The sequence below is a fragment of the Crinia signifera genome, chromosome 1 (genome assembly GCF_055691185.1).
Source record: "Crinia signifera chromosome 1, ASM5569118v1, whole genome shotgun sequence".
Taxonomy (NCBI): Eukaryota; Metazoa; Chordata; class Amphibia; order Anura; family Myobatrachidae; genus Crinia; species Crinia signifera.
Window position 1 is genome coordinate 29,319,160 of NC_139217.1, and position 6,000 is coordinate 29,325,159.

Consider the following 6,000-nt stretch of genomic DNA (forward strand, 5'->3'; position numbering starts at 1 on the left):
AGCCCTGGCAGTGACTCTGCCCATATATACCACACAGCCCTGGCAGTGACTGAGCCCATATATACCACACAGCCAGCCCGTGACTGAGCACATATATACCACACAGCCCTGCCAGTGACTGAGCCCATATATACCACACAGCCCTGCCAGTGACTGTGCCCATATATACCACACAGCCCTGCCAGTGACTGAGCCCATATATACCACACAGCCCTGCCAGTGACTGAGCCCATATATACCACACAGCACTGCCAGTAACTGACCACATACTGTATACCACACAGCCCTGCCAGTGACTGACCACATATATATACCACACAGCCCTGCCAGTGACTCTGCCCACATACTGTATACCACACAGCCCTGCCAGTGACTGAGCCCATATATACCACACAGCCCTGCCAGTGACTGACCACATATATACCACACAGCCCTGCCAATGACTGAGCCCATGTATACCACACAGCCCTGCCAGTGACTGATCCCACATACTGTATACCACACAGCCCTGCCAGTGACTGACCACATACTGTATACCACACAGCCCTGCCAGTGACTGAGCCCATATATACCACACAGCCCTGCCAGTGACTGAGCCCATATATACCACACAGCCCTGCCAGTGACTGAGCCCATATATACCAAACAGCCCTGCCAGTGACTGAGCCCATATATACCACACAGCCCTGCCAGTGACTGAGCCCATATATACCACACAGCCCTGCCAGTGACTGAGCCCATATATACCACACAGCCCTGCCACTGACTGAGCCCATATATACCACACAGCCCTGCCACTGACTGAGCCCATATATACCACACAGCCCTGCCAGTGACTGACCACATATATATACCACACAGCCCTGCCAGTGACTGAGCCCATATATACCACACAGCCCTGCCACTGACTGAGCCCATATATACCACACAGCCCTGGCAGTGACTCTGCCCATATATACCACACAGCCCTGCCAGTGACTGAGCCCATATATACCACACAGCCAGCCCGTGACTGAGCACATATATACCACACAGCCCTGCCAGTGACTGAGCCCATATATACCACACAGCCCTGCCAGTGACTGTGCCCATATATACCACACAGCCCTGCCAGTGACTGAGCCCATATATACCACACAGCCCTGCCAGTGACTGAGCCCATATATACCACACAGCACTGCCAGTAACTGACCACATACTGTATACCACACAGCCCTGCCAGTGACTGACCACATATATATACCACACAGCCCTGCCAGTGACTCTGCCCACATACTGTATACCACACAGCCCTGCCAGTGACTGAGCCCATATATACCACACAGCCCTGCCAGTGACTGACCACATATATATCACACAGCCCTGCCAATGACTGAGCCCATATATACCACACAGCCCTGTCAGTGACTGATCCCACATACTGTATACCACACAGCCCTGCCAGTGACTGAGCCCATATATACCACACAGCCCTGCCAGTGACTGACCACATACTGTATACCACACAGCCCTGCCAGTGACTGAGCCCATATATACCACACAGCCATGCCAGTGACTGAGCCCATATATACCACACAGCCCTTCCAGTGACTGAGCCCATATATACCACACAGCCCTGCCAGTGACTGAGCCCATATATACCACACAGCCCTGCCACTGACTGAGCCCATATATACCACACAGCCAAGCCAGTGACTCTGCCCATATATACCACACAGCCCTGCCAGTGACTGAGCCCATATATACCACACAGCCCTGCCAGTGACTGAGCCCATATATACCACACAGCCCTGCCAGTGACTGAGCCCATATATACCACACAGCCCTGCCAGTGACTGAGCCCATATATACCACACAGCCCTGCCAGTGACTGAGCCCATATATACCACACAGCTCTGGCAGTGACTGAGCCCATATATACCACACAGCTCTGGCAGTGACTCTGCCCATATATACCACACAGCCCCGCCAGTGACTGAGCCCATATATACCACACAGCCCTGCCAGTGACTGAGCCCATATATACCACACAGCCCTGCCAGTGACTGAGCCCATATATACCACACAGCCCTGCCAGTGACTCTGCCCATATATACCACACAGCCCTGCCAGTAACAGAGCCCATATATACCACACAGCCCTGCCACTGACTGAGCCCATATATACCACACAGCCCTGCCAGTGACTGAGCCCATATATACCACACAGCCCTGCCAGTGACTGAGCCCATATATAACACACAGCCCTGCCACTGACTGAGCCCATATATACCACACAGCCCTGGCAGTGAATGAGCCCATATATACCACACAGCCCTGGCAGTGACTGAGCCCATATATACCACACAGCCCTGCCAGTGACTTTGCCCGTATATACCACACAGCCCTGCCACTGACTGAGCCCATATCCATATACCACACAGCCCTGCCAGTGACTCTGCCGATATATAGCACACAGTCCTGCCACTGACTGAGCCCATATATACCACACGGCCATGCCAGTGACTGAGCCCATATATACCACACAGCCATGCCAGTGACTGAGCCCATATATACCACACAGCCCTGCCAGTGACTGAGCCCATATATACCACACAGCCCTGCCAGTGACTGAGCCCATATATACCACACAGCCCTGCCAGTGACTGAGCCCATATATACCACACAGCCCTGCCAGTGACTGAGCCCATATATACCACACAGCCCTGCCAGTGACTGAGCCCATATATACCACACAGCCATGCCAGTGACTCTGCCCATATATACCACACAGCCCTGCCAGTGACTCTGCCCATATATACCACACAGCCCTGCCAGTGACTGAGCCCATATATACCACACAGCCCTGCCAGTGACTGAGCCCATATATACCACACAGCCCTGCCAGTGACTGAGCCCATATACCACACAGCCATGCCAGTGACTCTGCCCATATATACCACACAGTCCTGCCAGTGACTGAGCTAATATATACCACACAGCCCTGCCAGTGACTGAGCCCATATATACCACACAGCCCTGCCAGTGACTGAGCCCATATATACCACACAGCCCTGCCAGTGACTGAGCACATATATACCACACAGCCCTGCCAGTGACTGAGCCCATATATACCACACAGCCCTGCCAGTGACTGAGCCCATATATACCACACAGCCCTGCCACTGACTGAGCCCATATATACCACACAGCCCTGCCAGTGACTGACCACATATATACCACACAGCCCTGCCAGTGACTCTGCCCATATATAGCACACAGCCCTGCCACTGACTGAGCCCATATATACCACACAGCCCTGCCAGTGACTGAGACCATATATACTACACAGCCCTGCCAGTGACTGAGCCCATATACCACACAGCCCTGCCAGTGACTGAGCCCATATACCACACAGCCCTGCCAGTGACTGAGCCCATATATACCACACAGCCCTGCCACTGACTGAGCCCATATATACCACACAGCCCTGCCAGTGACTGAGCCCATATATACCACACAGCCCTGCCAGTGACTCTGCCCATATATACCACACAGCCCCGCCAGTGACAAAGCCCATATACACCACACAGCCCTGCCACTGAATGAGCCCATATATACCACACAGCTCTGCCAGTGACTGAGCCCATATATACCACACAGCCCTGCCACTGACTGAGCCCATATATACCACACAGCCCTGCCAGTGACTGACCACATATATACCACACAGCCCTGCCAGTGACTCTGCCCATATATACCACACAGCCCTGCCAATGACTGAGCCCATATATACCACACAGCCCTGCTAGTGACTGGGCCCATATATACCACACAGCCCTGCCAGTGACTGATACCATATATACCACACAGCCCTGCCAGTGACTGAGCCCATATATACCACACAGTCCTGCCACTGACTGAGCCCATATACCACACAGCCCTGCCAGTGACTGAGCCCATATATACCACACAGCCCTGCCAGTGACTGAGCCCATATATACCACACAGCCCTGCCAGTGACTCTGCCCATATATACCACATAGCCCTGCCAGTGGCTGAGCCCATATATACCACACAGCCCTGCCAGTGACTGAGCCCATATAGACCACACAGCCCTGCAACTGACTGAGTCCATATAGACCACACAGCCCTGCCAGTGACTGAGCCCATATATACCACACAGCCTGCCAGTGACTGAGCCCATATATACCACACAGCCCTGCCAGTGACTGAGCCCATATATACCACACAGCCCTGCCAGTGACTGAGCCCATATATACCACACAGCCCTGCCAGTGACTGAGCCCATATATACCACACAGCCCTGCCAGTGACTGAGCCCATATATACCACACAGCCCGCCATGGACTCTGCCCATATATACCACACAGCCCTGCCAATGACTGAGCCCCTATATACCACACAGCCCTGCTAGTGACTGAGCCCATATATACCACACAGCCCTGCCAGTGACTCTGCCCATATATATCACACAGCCCTGCCAGTGACTGAGCCCATATATACCACACAGCCCTGCCAGTGACTGAGCCCATATAGACCACACAGCCCTGCAACTGACTGAGCCCATATAGACCACACAGCCCTGCCAGTGACTGAGCCCATATATACCACACAGCCTGCCAGTGACTGAGCCCATATAATACCACACAGCCCTGCCAGTGACTGAGCCCATATATACAACACAGCCCTGCCAGTGACTGAGCCCATATATACCACACAGCCCTGCCAGTGACTGAGCCCATATATACCACACAGCCCTGCCAGTGACTGAGCCCATATATACCACAGCCCTGCCAGTGACTGAGCACATATATACCACACAGCCCTGCCAGTGACTGAGCCCATATATACCACACAGCCCTGCCAGTGACTCTGCCCATATATACCACACAGCCCTGCCAGTGACTGAGCCCATATATACCACACAGCCTGCCAGTGACTGAGCCCATATATACCACACAGCCCTGCCAGTGACTGAGCCCATATATACAACACAGCCCTGCAGTGACTGAGCCCATATACTGTATACACCACACAGCCCTGCCAGTGACTGAGCCCATATACTGTATACACCACACAGCCCTGCCAGTGACTGAGCCCATATACTGTATACCAGCCATGCCAGTGACTGAGCCCATATACTGTATACCAGCCATGCCAGTGACTGAGCCCATATACTGTATACCACACAGCCTGCCAGTGACTCTGCCCATACACTGTATACCAGCCAGTGAGTAAGACCAGCAGCAGCAGCAGCAGCCGCGGCCCCGGCCCGGTGTCGCCCATAGCCTGGGATGACATCATCTACTGGGAAGACGCCGCTGCTTGTGCTGCACTGCAGTCCCCGCTGCCCCAGCCGCCCCCTGCCCGGCACCCACCTCCATGTACGGGGCATCTTCCCTGCTCCAGTCCGCGCGGTGCATCGGCTCTGTGTCCGGGCTGTACGCGGGCTGCACCGGCTGCCTGCAGCTCACCTGGCCGCCCCCTCCTCCATCCTGGCCCGCCGGTACTACAGGGTGTCAGATCCAGCTGCTGGCATCATCAGTGTGCCCCGGGGGCAGCAGCCACTCACTCCGCCCCACATCCCTGCCAGAGTGGCATCACTGGCCCACCGGTGCCCTCCCCCAGCTGGCCCGCAGCCCCTCCTGCTCCTGCTGAGCCTGGCGCTATTACTGTGTATGTGAATATATATATAAATATAAATGGCGCTATTACTGTGTATATATATATATATATATATATATATATATATATATATATATATATATATATATATATATATATATATATATAAAAATATATATATATATATATATATTATTCTGCAGATGAATGCAAATAGGGGCATTGCATGCAGAGAGGGGGCATACCATGCCAGATATTACATTTATTTGCATTAGTATGCTGCACAATGTAGGGAGCTGCTCTGGGGTATTATTATTATCATTATTATTATTATTATTATTATTATTATTATTATTTTCATTATTATTTTTAT

The 6,000-nt window shown here is 52.7% G+C and overlaps 1 protein-coding gene across 1 annotated transcript in view; it reads right to left on the reverse strand.

Moving 5' to 3' along the window:
* Positions 1 to 5,572, reverse strand: part of LZTS3 (leucine zipper tumor suppressor family member 3) — a 99,072-nt gene extending 93,500 nt beyond the window's left edge. Inside the window, exon 1 of the mRNA XM_083183924.1 lies at positions 5,381 to 5,572. The gene's annotated coding sequence lies outside the window, so the exon portion shown is untranslated. The remainder of the gene's footprint in view (positions 1 to 5,380) is intronic.
* Positions 5,573 to 6,000: the final 428 nt, after the last annotated feature.